This window comes from Balearica regulorum, chromosome 1, assembly GCF_011004875.1.
Source record: "Balearica regulorum gibbericeps isolate bBalReg1 chromosome 1, bBalReg1.pri, whole genome shotgun sequence".
Lineage (NCBI taxonomy): Eukaryota > Metazoa > Chordata > Aves > Gruiformes > Gruidae > Balearica > Balearica regulorum.
Genome location: NC_046184.1, coordinates 211,437,209 through 211,457,194, shown reverse-complemented (window position 1 = coordinate 211,457,194; position 19,986 = coordinate 211,437,209). Strand labels below are relative to the sequence as shown.

Sequence of the window (19,986 nt, the reverse complement as noted above, 5' to 3'; positions counted from 1 at the left end):
CTTCCCCTGTGTCTGATAGAGCCAATGTCAGCCGGCTCCAAGACAGACCCGCTGCTGGCCAAGGCCAAGCCAATCAGCGCCTCTGTGATAACAGATTTAAGAAGGAAAACAGAGAGAGCTTTTGCAGCCAGAGAGAGACGTGTGAAGATGTAAGAAACTCAGCAGACACCAAGGTCAGTGCCGAAGGAGGGGCAGGAGGTGCTCCAGGCGCCGGAGCAGAGATCCCCCTGCAGCCTGTGGTGAAGGCCATGGTGAAGCAGGCTGTCCCCCTGCAGCCCATGGAGGGAGGATGAGGGGGTGTAGAGATTCCACCTGCAGCCCGTGGAGGACCCCACGCTGGAGCAGGTGGAGGCACCTGAAGGAGGCTGTGACCCCGTGGGAAGCCCGCGCTAGAGCAAGCTCCTGGCAGGACCTGTGGCCCCATGGAGAGAGGAGCCCACGCCAGAGCAGGTTTGCTGACAGGACTTGTGACCCCACGGGGAACCAACGCTGGAGCAGTTTGCTCCTGAAGGTCTGCACCCCATGGGAGAGACCCACGCTGGAGCAGTTCGTGAAGGACTGTAGCCTGTGGGAAGGACTCATGTTGGAGAAGGTCGTGAAGGACTGTCTCCCATGAGAGGGACCCCACGCTGGAGCAGGGGAACGATGAGAGGAGTCCTCCCCCTGAGGATGAAGAAGCGGCAGAAACACCGTGTGATGAACTGACCGTAACCCCCATTCCCCGTCCCCCTGTGCTGCTGGGGGAAGAGGAGGTTGAAGCCGGGAGTGAAGTTGAGCCTGGGAAGATGGGAGGGGTGGGGGGAGGTGTTTTAAGATTGGATTTTATTTCTCATTCCTCTACTCTGTTTTGCTTAGTAATAAATAAGATTAATTTCCTCTCTAAGTTCAGTCTGGTTTGCTTGTGGTGATAATTAGTGAGTGATCTCTCCCTGTCCTTATCTCGACCCATAAGTTTTTTTCGTTGTACTTTTTCTCTCCTGTCTAATGAAGGATGGACAGTGATAGAGCGGCTCTGGTGGGCACCTGGCCCTCAGCCAGGGTCAACACACCACACATGGCCTTCAACATTGCCAGGGAGGGGGCCTCCAAATATATAGTGCTCAATTTTTTCCTCAGTATATAGTGCTGAACTTCCTTACAAAGATGAAACAATGAAGATGAGAGGAGAGGAGGTGCTTCTTTTGAAAGAAGAAAATTAAGTTAAATAAACAGCAATAAATAGAGTGAAAGGTAAATGTTGCTGTAATGTTGCAGACAGTGAGAGAAAAACAGTGTCTGCCACTTACAGTGGTAACGGAGGAAGCCATCCCTTTCAGGCTCTGTTTAAGCTCCGCCATTGCATTTTGGGTTTTGGTGCATATCCTACATGTTAGCAAATCTACAGAAAAGCTACTGAACAGCTATTCTGAAATTATATCTCATTTGTGCTGAATACTGGTGGATTTCATAGATAAAAATGATAGTAATCAGAGAAAGGGAAGTTGATATAAAATTTAATATATTGTATAGATAAACCACCATGACTTGGCAGCTGAATATAAAGACAAATCTGAACTCCTTTGGGCCCTCTGTCAGCAAGAAATCTTTGCAGCTATATTTTATTCCAAAAATTATCCCTTGAAACCTTTTTAATAATTCCAGCAGTTATAACAAATTATATTAAATTACAGAGTATGCCTACAGCACGATCCTAGAAGCCTCAAAATTTTGAATCTAGTTTAGGACATAAAAGTGTAGCTCTGGGAGAAAAAAGTGTAGAATAAAGTATAGGAATTAAAGTGTAGTAAGATGACTAGATGACTAGAAGATAGTTCTTTCATATACTCCAAGTAGTCCTTCTTTTTTTTAGCATGCTAAAACCTTTGTATATGTTTTGGCTGGGAGAGAGGAACTTTCTGATCATTAAAAGATAATTAATGAAGTTTAGTGAAAATGCAAGTTCTGCTACCCCTTTTTCTGGAAAGTACTTCCTGGCTTTTCAGTGTCAGTTTTATAATCAACATGTAATTGCAATTTGAGAAACTCGTTATTTTGTTTTATTTAATGTTTATGATGGGTTTTGCAATTCCGGCACAGAAATCTGTGCAGAAGTGCCCCCAATAACTGCACTGAAATACAGCTTTGCTAGATTTTGCTGCTGGTGTTGGCGAGAAAGCTGTTCTGTTGCTGTGTTATTTACAGAGCCGTTCTGCAGTCCTACACCATTCTCAGATGCCTTTCTTTCATTTTCAACTCTTCATTCTGGAATCACAAGTGCAAAACGCATACTGGCTTCACCTGTGCTCTACATTCCTTTCTTAATCTTGATTACTAATTTAAAATTAATCAACTGGGAGTAGGCCCGATGAGAACTTTGGTAATGAATGAATGGGTCTCTTCCTTAGTTTCCTTATCCTAAAATTAAAAAAAAAAAAAAACCAACAAAAACCAAAAAACGGCTAAAGAGAAAAGGTGGAGGAGGTTTACAAATAACTTTGTATATATTCTTGGAAATTTAAACAAATTACTATGCATTTATATATTATGCCTTTTAGTTGTAATGAATAGGATAGAAACTTACCTTTCTTTAATTATATTCACCCATAAAGCAATTTTAATCTTTGAAAGGCTGTAGAGAGATCAGTATTACCATTGTCTTCTGATTTTGTGAAACAAAGGCACGGAGAGGGGAAGGGAATGGCCAGGACTTGCACAACAACCTCAGGTCCTAGCCAGCGGCTATGCCCAATTTCCTGAGTCCCTTTCAGCACCCTATCAGTGCTGCCCCATCGCTAATATTCCGTGTTGTGCATAACAAAAGGATCTTTTCGTTCCCAAGTTAATTCTTTGCAAGGAGTTGGAGATGCTTTAATAGGACAGCAGGACTTCAGACATGATGGATGAGTGCTGAAGTCATGTTACCAGGTGTTGATGGAAACCCCTCTATCCTAGCAATAGGGATTACATATGGTCAGAGCACCTACTTTAGAAGATTGTGTAATTTCCAAGGCAGACATTTTTGAAATCCTGTATACAAAGTGCATGCATTCTTCTAATGCCCCTTTAAATGTAGATCTTAAAAGGACAAAAAAATCAAAAACTTCTTGTGTACTGACACCAGCAAGGGAGGTATGTGATGGATTGTAGTATTAAATACTTTCTGCTGTGCGTGAGGATTTAAATGAGGGTTCTGTTAGTAGACTGATGAATTGCTCGGCTCTTCAGCTTGCCTGGAGAAGTAGCTGGGTAATGGTCATCCGAATTATAACAGAATATATAGCTAGCTGAGGTAGAACCAAGTAGTTTTTCATTCTGTGTGCTATTCTGCCAACCCATAAAAAAACTTCTAAGCCAAGAAAGCATCATTTAAAAACCTGCGTGTAGACTGTAAGATCTATTGGCCAGGCCCTCGTAAGGAGACGTGCTGATGGAGAGAGATTGCTCTTTAAGACAGCTCTCAATGAGAAAGGTGCTAGGAGGAGAGGAGAGTGGGTTTGCGTCACGCCGTTGACTCTAACAGATAGCTTTCCAACTGCCTAGCGCAAGCAGAGCAACTGCTGGCATGTAGTGAAGATGGATACGTACCACACTGCCTGGCAAGCGTACAAGCAAATAATTGTATCAGCAAGCCAGAAACACAATTTTGATCTCTAAAGCACGGAGGTAAATGAGGAAATAATTTTAGTTTTTATCCAGGCTGACCTAAAAGGTTAGTTCGGTAAATTTTCTCCATTTTCTATACCCTGTCTAGCTACAGGGTTTTTAGATATAAATAAAAGACTCAGAAACTCTTTTATTGAAATTACCGTATCAGAGAAAAATGTTTGGTTTTGGATGCTTGCTTTCAATTCTGTTCACAAAATTGAGATCAGACTGACACATTTTTTTCCTGTCAAATCTTTCTCTGATTTCTGGCATAACTTCTAGCATTAATGCATAATAAATTCCTGCCTTTTGCATCTTTCAGATCAAGTTTGCATTTTAATACCAAAATCAGGGTGTGAGTTAATAAAGTGCAGTGGCATCCAACTTAACTACTTCATTGCCTTTTGTAGATGTTTCTATTGAAAAATGTCAGGCATTAAAATAACATCAATCAATGCTAATAACCTTCACTAACATATCCTTAATATACCCTTTAAGGTAATGTATAACATCACCAAGTCTAACATGGCAGAAAAATGTAGTCTGAAGTCTTGCTGCTGCGTTAACTCCACTTATTCAGAGTGCATGTGTGAAATGAATTTTAATATTGGAAATACATTTGGTATTGGCATGTTTTACAAATCTTTCCTTGCAGCATACAAGAGAAAGCTCTATGGGCATTATTCAGCTTAGTGGGGGGAAAAAAAAGTCGTATGAAATTTTAAAGTGATACGTTTGGGGATGGTAGAGTAGTCCGGCAGCACATTCATCTTTACAAGGGTTATCTGTCCCTGGTGGAAAATGCATGATAAGGTGCCATCCTTTTAAATCTCCTGGACGGGATGGTGAAAGGACAGGAAGGATGGTGAATGTTTAAACGCCCAAGTTTTTTGTAGAACTTTCATTCCTAAATATTGTGTCCAAGGACTAACTTTAAATAGGTCTATCCGTACGTATTGTCAAGTAGTATCTTCAAATATGTGATTACACTTGCAGCCAGGGACTCTGGTTAAGAAATCAAATATACTATCTGAAACAAACTGTAGGCATGACTTGCTGTCACAATAAAGAAGGGTTACATTGCTGGTCCTGTATAAGAAAAGCTATTTTTCTTAAATAGTTACTGGAAAGTCCAGCAGAATTCCAAATAAAGTTGTTGGAAGCAGATATGCATGTGGAGTGCACGTGCCCATAGTATGAAAGTATACTTTGACTTGTGAAAAGATACTTGCATATAATTAAAGTACGCTGGCATGATCCGATGCCTTTCGTCACTTAAATGAGCATCTATGTCTGGGGAAGACAAACCCAAATATTTTCATTTCATCTTTTTAGAAAGCCAGTGGAAATAGAAGTAAAAAAAGCATATTGAGATTAAGATGCCTTTGAATGCCACCAATCTTATTAAATCAAATGTTCTCCTGAGTGTCCTTCTTAACAATCATAATTAATTATACAGAAGGCATATCATTACATGTTCCTGTCTGTCAACTCATGAAAAAACCACAAGTGGACATTTTCTGTTCATTAGCATTGGATGTTTACAAATACTAAGTCACAGTGTGATTTACCTGGTTTTTAGACATCTAAAAGTCAGGTATCTCAGTCTAAGCTTGACCTCACACGTCCCATGATAGTCAGTGGCAAAAAGTAGGCACGTTGTGTTGCCGGTTTTGTGTGCTGGTATTGAGATTATGTGAGAAGTGACAAAACACTCTCAGCTGTCCCAGCAGCTCTGCACTGGCAGGAGACAGGGCTTGGAGTGAAGCTCATAGGTGCTGATGGGTTTTTCGGGATGATGCAGCCCACATCAGGTCCCAAACTGGCAGTTCGGAAGGATGTGCTGCAGGGTGTAGTGTTTGGAAGGAGCTGACTGCTTTTGAAGCAAAACAGGGTTTCATTATTCAGGGAGGAACAGCACCTGAAAAAATCTTGATCTAGGGGTAAATTGTGCAATTTATGCTAGCTAATGGCTTTGCAAATATTTCTGAAAATTATTTTGCAGCTACAGCTTAAGATCTGTACTATGTAATACTGAGATCATTTGAATAACTGTAAAGATACCCAGGCACCGTCTAATTTAAGCCAAATAAGAGCTATTCCAGCTTCTCCTTTCGAAAACAAAGCAGACAACAACAGAAAACAAGTAGCAGCTCTCTGGTCATGGCAATTTTCCCGGTATCATCCGTGAGTGGCAGCTCCACCATAGTGCATGAACAGCAACCGCAGAGCGGGAGGTACTGACCTTCCCAAATAATTACGAGGTTTTTACAGAAGGAAGAGATGAGGAAATGCGCCTATAGCAATGCCAGTATAACGTACAAACCTGACATCGCTTTGTTTGGAAGTGGTGCCGAACTGCCCAACTGTTGGTAAAACTAGTTTCTTTTTCTACACCATGCCGCATCTGCGTTTCTCTACGTGTGTGTGATTCAGCAGCTGACCAGGCATATTACTGCAGGAATCTCTATAATCAAAACATTTTAAAATGTTAATATTTATTTACCAGGTACACAAAAGTTTTTAACTTATTTCTGGCTGGTTTGGGTTGGGGATTTTTGTTGGGGATTTTAGGTGGGTTTTCTTCTGTCAGCTTTTTGGCTTTAGCCCAGGTAAAATATGGGTCAGTTGTGTTTGAGTTTCTATATTCTCACATATTCTGCTTTATTCATAGCATTTTCTTTTGAGAGGAGAAGTAGGAAAATATACTCTAAGCAGTCAATAATAAAAATATACTATCAAAGCAAAGGAATGTCCCCTCATCTGTTCCTGGATTAATCTTTTATGTCATGGCAAAGAAATTTTGAAGCAAGACTCTCTCTGGTTCCTGCGTCATAGACATAAAAGGTTCTCTCATAAAATGAAAACCTCTGAGGTAGAATGAGATGCTTAAAAAACACTTGGAAGAGTGACAGATTTTTTAATGAATTATGGATGTGGTATTGATCTTTATTTTCTTAAACAACTTAGGTTTTTTTAGAGAAGTTTTGTTGCCTTTCAGAAAGTTGCCAAATTTCTACTTCACAAAATAAATTATTGGTTAAGTCTTACAGGGTGGGAGTACAGGCAAAGGAGTTGGGGAATAAAGGTGATGAGAGCAGGTTGAAAGGAATGACACTGCATCCAGTTTGTACCAAGCAGAAAGACATTAGAAATGAAAAATAGAGTTGGTTTTTCATGGAAGGGTTTGGCAGAGAATTAATACACCTCAGCCTATCTGCGTAGAAAGCTACGTATTGTGTGTCATACAGCTAATATGTCACCTGCGACCCTAATAACAGAAGAGGAAAGGAGAGAGAAACACAGCGAATGAACGTGGATGCTCTCCTAGAGATGCTCTGGATTAATGGAGTTCAGCGACTGGGGACAACTGCTCATATTAGAGCGGTGCCAGGAGCTGGCAGTCAGGACTGGTTAGCAGAATAATGTTCTGGTGTGAAACATAGTGGAAAATAGTAACAATCTATAATGTTAATTGAAAGGTTAAGAAAATAGCAGTGAGATGGAGAAGGAAATAAAGTCACAGCAGTTTGCGACCCTGTCTACAGTCAGCTTTTGCACAGCGTGGGTATACAGAAAATGTTTTGGGTTTCAGTATTCAGCATTTTCTGAGTGACTGACAGATATAGATTTCCTTTAAAAAAATAATTAAAAAATCCAGCGTATGCATCGTTCTCTAAGACTACAAAGCGGTACCGTTGTGTCCAGAGTACAGAACCAGCAGCCTCTTGGAAAACTTCAAATATTTTTGAGCTTTTATAAAATGATTCAAGTTACTGTCCAGACTGACACCTTGTATTGCCAACACTTTATTCAGCAATGCTGTGGGAAAGGTCGTGACATCTATCTTGCTCAGTAACTTAGAAAATAAAGTGACTCAGAAGTGCATATCTGACACACCCCAGTCTTTGGCCTTCTCTCTTTCCCCCCCTGTTGCCCCAGTTATCTTGCCAGACTGTCTGTAAATGTGTCTTGGAGACAGATTGCTGGTACATGTTGGCTCAGCTATTTTATCCTCATATACTTCAAATCTTTTTGTCTGAGGATGGGTATATTCACTCCTGAATGTTGCCAAATATAAGCATTTGAGAAGTTGATAAAAGATCTGGGCTAGTTACGCACGAGGCTATTTATTCAATACAACATTTTAGTCACTAAATCACACACACGTAAATAAACATAAATCCATAAATTGCCTAGGCATCTGGGACAGGCAAGCCACTTACATTTCTGATTCCCAAAGCAAAATTGATATTTATTAATCAACCTGTCTGCCTCTATAATAAACTCCTGTAGCTCTCAGTGTGCAGCCTCATAAAATGTTTTGTAAAAATATGCTCCTCCCTAAGAGATTTAGACCAGCTGTTAAGCAAGCCAGCTGAACAGTTCTGCTCAGTTGCAGTCTAATTAGAGTTATGCACATTACGGAATTTTTGCTTTTCAAATCATGTAGATACGATGCTTCGGTTCACATTAAAGATGTGATGTAGAGTCTGTGTTGTCTCTCCAGAAACGTTCTATCGTACGTGTGGATTAAAATTTGGATTTTTAAAAAAAATAATACTAATGTATGTCATAACACAGATGTGGAAAATTATTTAATCACAAAAAATATGTGAGTGTTCATAGGAAAAAAGGTGTCATTCAGATTATCTAATACCATGGGCTATGCTCACAGCTGAGCAAAGGATAAATTGCTAGTTCTTGCATAGCTTCTTCTCTTCGTGTAGGATAAATTACATCAGAGTTAAGTGCCAGAATCAGTATTTATTTATAAATGAATTCAGGGCTTTTATGGTCGTCGATTTTTATTTTCATTGACCTGTGGTACACTTCTAAAGTACTTTCACATGTATTGAGAAGCCTAATTAAGTGAAAGACATTGCTTTTTGTAGCTTTCTGAAGTACTTTAGCCTTTCTGCTTTTTAAAGAAATGCAGTTGGATGAATCAAATGTGTGTGAATTTGCAGCCTATAGTTTGACCTTTCTTCCCAGCTGAAGAATTCATTGTAAATTATTTGGCTGGTGATGACAATAGCTAGATATATTTTAAATGCCTAAACCATTTAGGCAACATTTCGTTTTTTACCATTGTATCCAATACTGTCTGGAACGTGGAAAGAGTCTCCCTGTGCCAAGTGAATATGCAGTCTTTTATAAATTCTCATATAGTGCCTAAAACTCTGAAATACAGTTAAGCAGAAGAAGGGAGGCTCTGCCAGACTCAAATGAGAGTTAAAAAATGCCATTCATCGGGCAAAACTCTCATGTAAATTAGTGGAAGAAGAGAATTGAACTCTTAGGAATTATAAAAGGGTTTGTTTTTTGGTCTGTTTGTTTGAAGTGAAACATCCTACAGACCATCCTAGGTATAACTATATCCATCCTATGTATAATTCTGTCTATTTCTTGAAATTATTACTGGAAAAATTGTAGTGCATAATATCAATCAACTACAACTATTACAGTAGCAAAGACCTCCTTAAGAAGATACTGAATTTAAAATAATTTTATATATTGTGATGGTGGTTTAGAGTCACATTTTACTTACAATCCTGATTTTAAAACTTGCCCAAGAAGGACACATAAGTAAAACAGTTATTAAAAATGACATTCAATAAAGTTTTAAGACTCTATTGGTTGTTCTGACTAGAGCTTATCAGTGCACATAAAGCAAACAGCCCAGATGTTTAAAGGTAACTCAGATTGCAGTATATCACATTTAACAGCCTCCCTCAGACTATGCATAGGAGAGCATTGTGGGAAATTCCCTCATTTTCTGAAGGCCAGAACTTTGCAAGTAGTTTCCAATTCATTTTGTTATCTTGACCTTTCAAAGGGTATACAACTTCTTGTAATTTTGGAACAGTTTCAGCTTAAGTGACTTTGTTTACATATATTTCAAGCATTGTTTGAAATTGCTTCCCCCCCCCCCCCCCCCCCCAATCTCTTGAATTTGCATTTGTCATGAGTTTGCCTTGCCACTACGCCATGTTCAGGGCTTGCGTAACTAAAAACGCGGGTCTTTCTCAGCAAGGCACATTGCACATTCCTAAATGTGCAGCTGTGGAGGCTGAAACCTAGGCTACGTGCCCTGTCCTAGAAACCGCTGAAATCGTGACTTAGGAAGTACTGTCTGGTATTCCGTATCTCCTCACAGGGGCAAAGAAATGTGAGATTTAACATGTAGCATTTATCTGTGATACATTGCTTGGGATGTGTATTGGGCGTGCGATCGAAGCCAAAGGATTAGTATGCTCTTTCATACGCTTGTTCTGGTGGAAACCCCATAGGTAGGAATAGCCACGTTTTGTTTCTGAGTTGTTGCCTTGAACTGTCCTGAGGTAATGCATTCACGTAACACATTTGTGTTGTCATGTTATGCCCTGAGCTCTTGAACAGTGATTTATTGTTCGTAATAGATGAGATAATCAAAAGGTATATTGCTTTAGTCTTCTTCAGACTGTGACCATCTGAGACTGGAAGATTATGATGTCTGCTTATCTCATCTTTAAATCACAACAAATTACCAATATATTTGTGTAACACAGCTGCAATCTGCCATCTTTTTGTTGTCTTCCTACTGCACCACTGTAGGCAGAGTATGGCTTCTCAGGTAAGTGAGTATTACTTAATCTGTTATTTTTAAGGAACTACAAAAACATAAATGCCTGTTATTTCCTTTAAGGGGGAGACTCGAAAGCAAGAAATAGACATGTCAGAGGGCATTTTAACAAAGCAGTTTTGGCAGTGGGATATGCTTAACTGATTAAAATAATGACTGTGGGAGTGTCAGGCACGCTAGTGTGAGGTAGGCAGGCAACTGGAAGCACTCCCCTTACTATCCGTTGCATGCGGGGCCTGCTGGAATAAGGATCTAATCTGAACCAGAGCTGGGGCTCACCATAACCCAGACCAACTGCTCTCATTAATTACAAGACTGGTAGGTTGTGACAACCAGCAGTACCTGGGAGCCTGAGCCTGCCGGGATAAGGCAGTCCTTGGAAGTCCGGGTGCTTTTATCACTTTTACCTTCACTGAACCTTTCCAGACTTTGAATGGCGAAGAGGAGGAAAGCGAAGAGAACAGATTGTTTCTCTCGGGATCAGAGTTCCCCTCCAATGCTGGGAATGGGATTTTGGCACATTGCTCATTGTTTAATGCTCTTGGCTGAGAGCAGGAAGCATTTTAGAGCTTTTGGTTCAGTTCACTATCTAGCTGGCTCCCCTAGAGCCATATAACAAATAACTAGAGTCCTTGGAGATACTTGTTCTAGTGCATCACTATGTGGAGGGCAAAGATGAGTTGTGAAAATCTGGGTATATTAAATCTTTTATGTGTTTAGCTGTGGGGAGCAGTGCAGAAACAGTCCTTTGTTCAACTTTCTGCTTCTGGGAGGTCTAGACATGAAATATGGTGCTTAGCAGTATACACGAAACATGAGAAGCAGTTAATTGCTTACTTTTGTGGTAATTTCTCTCCTTATGATGCTTTTATAAAAGTTCACTTAAGTTCATTCTAGCATCTCCATGGCATCTGGGTGACATGTGAGAAGATGACCGATGCGCCTGGCTTGGCAAAAATCAATTTGCAGAAAGATGTGGGAGAATCTTTTAGGCTGCTAGATGTATGAATCAAAAGAAAGTATTTCCAGCGAGATGTGCAGAACAGAAATTTTAAAAATATCTGTTGACTGGGATCCCAAGGGAAAGTTAAATGTAAATGTAATTTAGACAGCAGTATTGACAGCCCTGGAGAAGGCTGAAATGTTCTGATTTTTGATGAAAAAGAAAGATAAATATTTTGACAATTTTAAGGAACACTTTCTCAATTTTCTACTGGTTAGAGAGCTCAAAAAGTTTCTGTTTTCTTGAAACACGCAGATTAAATTTAAAAACTTCAAAGTGTTTGAAAAGATGCTATTTTTTATTGTTGTCCCAAAAAGCTATAACAATTTTTATGGATTTTTTTTGATCAGCTCTAGTCCGTCTGTTATGAAAGTATATCCCACTAGCCATATGCTGCCTCAATTCTTCCTCTGGTTTTCAAAGTGCCAAAATCCTCTGCAATGAAAAATTTCCCTCCACAGCTGTGTTTCTCACGCTTGTCCTAAGGAATGGGAATAAAATGGACTGGGGTTGCACTCAAACAGTATTGACTGAGAAAGCATGGTGTAACAAATTTTCTCTTATCCTTTCTTGGTATATATTTAATTAATTAAGTGAAATATGTTTTAGACAGGTAAACATTTTATATTTTAATATTTGCTATATATTTTTCTACTTCTGAAGTTCTTCTCATAGGTGTAAGAAGAATAACTTCTTGTCCTTGACCTCCTATTCCTTTACAGTTCTTTTCTCTTTCCAGTCAAAATGGGTATAACACCACCCTTTATTACTGTTATTGCTAAAATGGACCTTTTCATGTGTCACATTACAATGAAGCATTTGTGTAATCAATTTTGTTACGGACTTGCACAGACCTTTCAGGAGAATTCTGTAAGGTTCTGTATTAACCAGTGTGGGGGTAGATGCTCTCTTTTTCTATAATGCTTTCTATCGTATTACTTCACATTTGTTAATACTTTTATCTTTAGACTGTCCCAGTGCGGTAGAACATTATTCTTTTCATTTGAAGAGTGAGCAGCTGGCTGCAAAGAATAATTAAGCTCATGCAGGAGAATTGTAGCAGAATTAAGGGAGGAAACCCGGTGCCTGCTCAGCTGTGCTTTGGGCTGTCCCCTCTCTGCTCTGCTTGAGCAACAGGAAGGTGGTCAGTCAGTTCCAGAAGCATGGAGACCTCGTCCTTGTCTCTGCCCATAGGAAGCAAGAATTGCCGCCAGTCCTGGATAAAGACTTGTTTTTACCTGTCATGCTTAGTAGTAAACCATCTTATATTTGGAGGGACCTTTTCCTCCATAATTCTTCTCTTCTGCATTTCAGCAATAATGCATTGCTTTTTTAAACCTGTGATCAGCACCTAAAGTGTTCAGCAATGTTGTTCTTAGTGATTTGCCTCTGCAATGACTCAACTTCCCAACTGATACTGAACTGCAGGGCCCCTTCCTGCGAGCTGTGAGGATCTGAGGTAAAGCCTGAGGTAAAGAGCAAGACCCGAAATGAAAAGGTGGCAGAGGGTGTTATCTCTTGTATTTGTTTGTTCCCCACGTATTGGTTACAGTCTTTATCAAGCATTAAGAAGCCAAGTGGGAGCCCCTGGAGGGGAGGGGGTGACAGGGGCTATTCAGGTGGGCGATGGCCCAGCCAGCAGCAGAATATGGCTGGAGAGAGTCACAGCTGGGAGTGGGGAACTGCTGCTTTGGCAGAGGCTCAGGAGAGTGACCAAAGGCAGCCCAGCCTCTGAGATGACAGAGCGGTGAGCATGGGCTGCCTGGACTCTGCAGCTCAGGAACGTGCTGAGTGGGCTCAGTCCGTGCTCAATGCACGTGCCTTGCCTGTAAGGAGGTGGTGGCATGAGGTTAGTTTATGGCTATCGTATTTGATCTCATCACTTGTAATTCTTTAATGTTTCATAGTTCAATGAAACCTGGCTTATTGTGTGTGAGGGTTTTGTGGAGAGCTTGGATGAGGCCAAGGGCTAGGCACATTCACCTCAAACCGGTAAGTGACGCTGGGTCAAAGGAGTCCATATGTTTCACTCATACTGTGGCTATAACTTGCGGTGATTCTGCTTAAGCTGACTTTTTGATTTTGCTCTAGGGGCTGATAAAGCAAAAGTGAGATTTAAGGAGGGTTTTGAAAGAGAAGGCAGCTTGCAATTAGACAGGAATAAAATAATATTTATGATAGGATGATATATATTCCCATGCTTGTGCCTGCAACTGGTTTTGGGGGTTCTTTTGTGATTAGCAATGAGATGAGCAGCTCATTAAAGGCTGCCTCGCTTCCTGTTGCTAAAAAAAAAAAAAAGATCATACGGGAAGGATATACCACAGTGGTCATTGTGGGTAGGTAAATGGACATTGCTAGCCCTCCTTCTCCTTGCCTGCTCTGGACAGACAAAGCTGTGCATGGCACAGGACTGAGCTATGGAGAGTTCATGCCACCTCTACTTGGCTTTGGCCATAGCAAACCTGTGGCCATGCACTGGGGAAGTGGAGATTTTGGGCTCCCGGGCAGTGTGCAGATTCTCCAATTTCCTCCATGGCTGTTACTAAGTTACTTCTTTGTGCCTTCATCCCTTCCTGAAACAGAGATCTATTCCGCCGTCACACAGAGTTCTTTGTAAGTACAAAGAAAACAAAGGTACTTAAATACTACAGGATGGGAGACATGCACACAGTGCTGTAATGTAAGTGTTTCTACGCTGGATTCAGTTTTGTTCAGGATTATATTTGGCAAGTCCCTTGCAAAATGCACTGGTGACACACATAAGCACTGCTTGCAATGTGTGGTTCATCCTTTCTTTTTCCCTCCCCAAGGATAAATTTTGTAGTTTATATTATTTCCTGTGGGAGTACTTGCCATGCAAATACATAACTGTACTACATACGCCATGCTTTGACTTGATTTGATAGAAGAATCTGAGCAGCATAATGGCACATCTGAGGATTTTATGCGCCATTTTGGTTGTGATTTCTTAACATAGCAGGAAGAAACTTAAAAATGTCTATCAGAAAGGTGAAGCAGGAAGCAATTTGTGCTGAACTAGGGACAAAGACAAGAATAAAGCGGCATTTTTCAAGTTTTTTTTTTTTTTTATTTTTAAGGCTGCTAATGGTTGATATATCACTTGTGTGACTCACTAGTTTCCTATGCACCAGCAGAAACTAGAGGGGAAAATCAACTTCTAAAATCAAAATTAAGTACCATAATTAGGTTTGCCTCCATTCCAAGGCTTAACAAATAAAAGATGAAAAAGAACTGCCTAAATTTAAAACATTGTCTCTTATGCCGTTGTATTGTAAAATGCTAGAATACATCCCAGTGGCAGGGATGTGCTGAGTCTCGGTGCTTAGCATAGGATTTATTTCATTTCTATTTCTTGTGCTTCCACAGTTAAAGCTCTATTTCATGAAGTTGTATAGCACAACACCTCATCCTCTCTTCTCTTGACTTCTTGTGCCACACACAGCAGGTTGAGTGTCATCTACCACATCAAATAATAGAAGAGTAGAGAAACAGAAGTGATAATTGCATGGCAGAGGGCAGGTACACAGTTTTGGGGGCTTCACACTTAAAGGAGGAAATGCTTCAATTTTATTACTTTACTGCTCTGAAGTCCTGTGACGTTGTGGATGAACTTCTTCATGCCCTCTGCTAGAAGAAAGCCCTGCCATACATCAGAAAAGGTGACAGAGGAGATGTCTCAAAGCAGTATCTTGTGTTTTAAGGGGAAATTAGACCTGGGGAAAACTTGTAATGTCACAACTGGGTTTCTGAAAGCATAATGTCTAAAGAGAAAAGATTTGCCACCAGTAATATTAAGGAAGGAGAAAAATTAAAATTGGAAAAGAAAAGCATGAATCTCTGTCATTCTTAATATACAGCAATTCATTTTCACTCCTTTTTTAGGTTTTTATCCCATCTTCCTTCATCTTCTACTTCTTTTCTTCTTTTTTTTTTTTTTCTTCTTCCCTTCTCTGCAACATTTCTTTGACAGGATACTAGGTGATTCTCAGAATCACTATGCTCTATTCCAGCCATTGACTTAGATGGTCCAAGGAAGCATTTATCTTTTAAGCAATCCAGGTTTCCTCATCTATAAAATTCAGGCCTAAATGAGAAAATTTTAAAATTTTGATTATGAAAAAAATGATGTTATGAAACATCATAACTGGTAGAAAATGTCATAAGTAGAAACTTAAGTACTCAGCACTGGTGAGGCTGCACCTCGAGTACTGTGTTTGGGTTTGGGCCCCTCACTCCAAGAAAGACATTGAGGTGCTGGAGTGTGTCCAGAGAAGGGCAACGGAGCTGGTGAAGGGTTTAGAGCACAAGTCTGATGAGGAGCAGCTGAGGGAACTGGGGTTGTTCAGCCTGGAGAAAAGGAGGCTGAGGGGAGACCTTCTTGCTCCCTACAACTACTTGAAAGGAGGTTGTAGCCAGGTGGGTGTTGGTCTCTTCTCCCAGGTAGCAAGTGATAGGACAAGAGGAAATGGCCTCAGGTTGTGCCAGGGGAGGTTTAGATTGGATATTAGGAAAAATTTCTTCACTGAAAGAGTGGTCAGACATTGGAACAGGCTGCCCAGGGCAGTGGTGGAGTCACCATCCCTGAAGGTATTTCAAAGACATGTAGAAGTGGTGCTTAGCGACATGGCTTACTGGTGGACTAGGTTAATAGTGGCAGTGTTAGGTTAATGCTTGGACCTTATGATTTTAAGGGTCTCTTCTAATCTAGATGATTCTATGAGTCTGTTCTGTGACAATCTTTCATCTGTATTGTAACTGCAACAGAGTGGGTTCTGCCCTGGCCAAAAGAGAAGTCAGAATGGGTTTTGGTGGTGCCAAGTGGGGTAACTACCCCTTTTGTAAGAGTGACCAGGGGTTTCCTATGAGACTACTGCCTGTTGCAATAGGAGGAGGAAGATTTGTCCATTTGCCTCTGTTTATAGCAAAGAATGAAAAAATCAGGTCCTTATAAAACCCTGGGACTTTCATCTACTTTAACCACTCTAAGGTCTGAACGCCTAAAATTTATATCTTCTGGATGGTATAGCAGAAATTAAGGTTCCTGTCTTTCCTAGTATTCTGGTCATTAGGTAACATGTCTTGGCATCATGTAACTGTGTAAGGTAATTAGTTGTGTTGGGGATGGGAAATGATTGCTTGTACAGTCAGCCAAATCAATATCTGTTGTTGCCTAGTACTAAAAAAAAAAAAAAAAGCTAGCTACCCTAGCTTCACATCATCAGCTCTGTTCCTGTACCCGCAGCTGTGCCAAGTGTTAACATTTAAACCTTGAAGCAAAGTGATTGTTTTAAATCCTTGGTGTTCCATTTTTAACTTGTTCCGTCTCCTGCCCATTTCACTGGAAACAGAGTTCTGCAAACCCTGAATGACTAATCTTTTCATCTGTCTTCCTATTCTTACAAGAAAGGCATTATTTATGGCTGAACTGTATTTGTATTTTAAATGGCCCTGTCATCACATTTTATGACTACTGTGTGTATATATTCAGATAGAGGTAGGAGAGAAACAGAATCTACAGCTAACATCTATCTTCACCACAGGTGTGTGAGGGGGAGGCTGACACCCCACGTGTGCGCTGTGAGAAGTTATCCCTTAACAAGAGAAGATTAATGCCCTGTCTAAAGCTAAGCTGTACTTCTTCCCATGTGCTGCTTAAGTAAAACAGCAGCGTTAAAATTGAAAGAGGAGGCTGACCGTCAGAAATACTGGTGATACTCAGTGCATACAAACAGTTGGCAAGGTGTTTGAAACGACCATCTGTTTCGGTACTGAGCATCAATTGTTGTTGCTTGCAATGTTGGGGAGCTGTGTCATAAAAATACCAGGATTCAACACTGTAGTTGCTTTATGCTTATACCCGTACATCCATTTGTGGTAAGACCAATTCTTCTCATAGAGCCACAAGAATGCAATTTAATGTATACTATAGATGTGGTTTGGTTTACTGAAATCCACCCATTCATTTGCAGCAAGAAGCCCCTTGTAAAATCTGGTCTTAACTGATTATCTCCTGTCTGCGATAATATTGCTGCTCAATTGCATGCATCTCTCTGCCCTTGTAATGTAGCACTTCAGTGAGCAAGCTAAAGTACATATTACTCCTGTGAGCAGACAGCAGCTGGGAGCTCCAGTTCTTCTAAAGCAGCTCGACTTGTAGCACTTCTGTAAAATGCAGGCTTCGTTATGGTTACCGTAAAATATTAATAATCATAAAATCCCTGGGTACCAGTACAGACCTAATAAACCTGCTATTGACAATGTATGGCAGACTGCTGCGTGATGGAGCTGTAAGAGAGCGCCTTGTAGGCTGGCCATTGCTGTATTGTAGGGTTTGGATTGATCTGCAGATGCGTGCAAAGAGTTAAAATGCATTTCTGATTAGAATGAGAATTAGGTATTTGGCGAGATGTATTCTTCCTGATCTAACATTTTCAGTGGGTGGAGAAAATTACCTCCCTATTGCTTTGTCATTATTCCTTAAATGAACAATGTATTCTTTTTTTTTTTTTTTTTCCTTTAAGTGGGATGAATTGTGGCTTTTTATTGCTCCCTATTTTTCCTGAATAAATAGTTCAGTAAAGCTGCTAATGTTGATGATAGAAGTCATAAAAAGGAGGTTTTATTGTTTAATGAGTGTTTCCTTCGATTTTCTCAGCAGCTCAGTATACATAAGATTATATAAATAGTTGCTTGAGAGAATGTACCCTTTTTTAGTTGTAGTGCAATGATTTCAAATTATACTTATTCTCTTCATAAAAGCATGGGAGCAGAGTGGGAGAGGTGTTCTACTGTTTATGCATATAATATGTAAGATCTTTTTTTCCTCTTCTTTTTACTGTAACATTTGTACTGTTGCTTAAGCTGCGTAATGATGTTGCTTCTCCTTTTCTGCATTTTTGTTTTCCCATCCATGTTTCCTTACAGTGAAATCCCAGCTAGAAACAAGATCTTTGATTTCTTCCTAAATTTTTCAGGCCATCTTTCTTCTTTCTCCTCTCTTCCCTCAATTATAGGGCAGTCTGTCATCCCATAAATGCGGACAGTGGTGTGAGTCTGCTATGTGGTGGAATAAAGGTTTTTGCACCTTGGAGAATCCATCTTACCATCAGCCCAGAGTTCAGAGAGTTGTAGTGGTGTTATGGACAGATAGCTCTTCTATATCGGTCATGCTCCAGAGACGACATGGTTTTACTCTGTCTTGTGGTCTTGTAGCCTTCTGACTGCCAGGATTAACTAAATGTCTGAATTGGAAGTAAACTAGAGATTATTCCCAAGTATTTTGTCAGAAGGTTTTAGATATCAAGCAAAAAAGCAAACATATACTTTGGAGTTTCCGTGACAAAATATATCGCTATCTAAGAATTTCAATTTAGTTAATCAACTTACCATTTTAAAATGTGTTGAGCGAATTCTTTGAACTCTTTATAATCTTAACAGAATTGAGCAGTACATGCCTTCAGGCTCAAAGCTTGGGCAACGCCATCCAGCTCCACTGACTTGGATGGTCTGTGTAAGTTTTAAGTGGGAGTGGACTATTTCCCCTTCTGAATTCATGCACAAAGGAGAAAATAGTTTCAGCCATTCTCTGAAAATCTTGGGGCAGAAAAAGTGTTTCCTTGGCCCCAAGAGCCCTATGCTAGATTGCTATGACCGTATTTCCTTTGCCATGCATCTATTAATTTTGATTTGCTCTTTACCAGAGAATAGCAGAGCAGAAATTATTCCTGCGTGTGTGCATCCCAAATGCGACCCTGCACACAGAATGGCAGCGGTTCTCTCACGTGTTGGTATCTCCACAGCTGCAGGTGGAAGGGCAAGGGGCAGGATTTGTCCGATAATGCAAAGTACTATCAGATACAATACATAGCGATAAACCCCCTAAGTCTACAGCTTTGATACTGCCTCTGGCTGGGAGGAACATCTGGTTAGTCATATGTTTGGAGCCAAAAGGGTATGTTTCTGCTTATTGTTTGGAGATTATAACTGGAGAGAGGTGCAGGGGTTAAAGCTGAAGTATGTGACGAAAGGAAAATGGTACATTGCTGTTTCACTGCAAAAATAGGAGTTCATAAGCACTTCTCAGCTCCCAATGTAAAATAACTTGCAATTAAAGGAAGAGAAAAAAACAAGCTTAGGTAGGGCAGAAGTTAAAGATTAATTTGAAAAAAAAAATATGTCAGTTTTCTATTTCATGGAGCCATTATCAAAGAAAAACAGAAGTCCTTGAGCGAGTCTTAAATCCTTCAGCAAAGCATGTATGACATCAGCAAGTGAACGGAACAGCTATGATGTCTTTCATCTGAAACTGAAACTAGGTAACAAAAATATCTTTGAATAGATCCCAAACCACTAGAACAAAATAAAATCCATTTTCCTTTCGTATTTTTATTGCACTGAAACATGTAAAACACCTGTTCCTTCACCTTAACAGTTAATACACATTTCTATTTTTGGCACTTCGGTCCCCCTTTCCTTTCCTGCAGTGCTGTGTAGCTCATATCTGAACTGCTGCTGCTTCTGTTGCATGCTGGCAAATTGAAGAGAACCAAGGAGTTAAATTTCTGAACAGGAGAAGAGGAGGTGAGCTGTCTGCTACAGTAGTTTACTGCAGCTTCCTTTCATACTGACACATATGTAGTTTGTGGTGACAGTGCTAAAGAACTGCAGACAGGCACTTAGCAGACTGGATGTGAGCTGGATGCAAAGATGC

General features: G+C 40.2%; 1 protein-coding gene across 21 annotated transcripts in view; it reads left to right on the top strand.

Moving 5' to 3' along the window:
* The window catches only part of DLG2 (discs large MAGUK scaffold protein 2), a 1,060,789-nt gene that overhangs the window by 506,677 nt on the left and 534,126 nt on the right, over window positions 1-19,986 (top strand). The window lies entirely within an intron of this gene.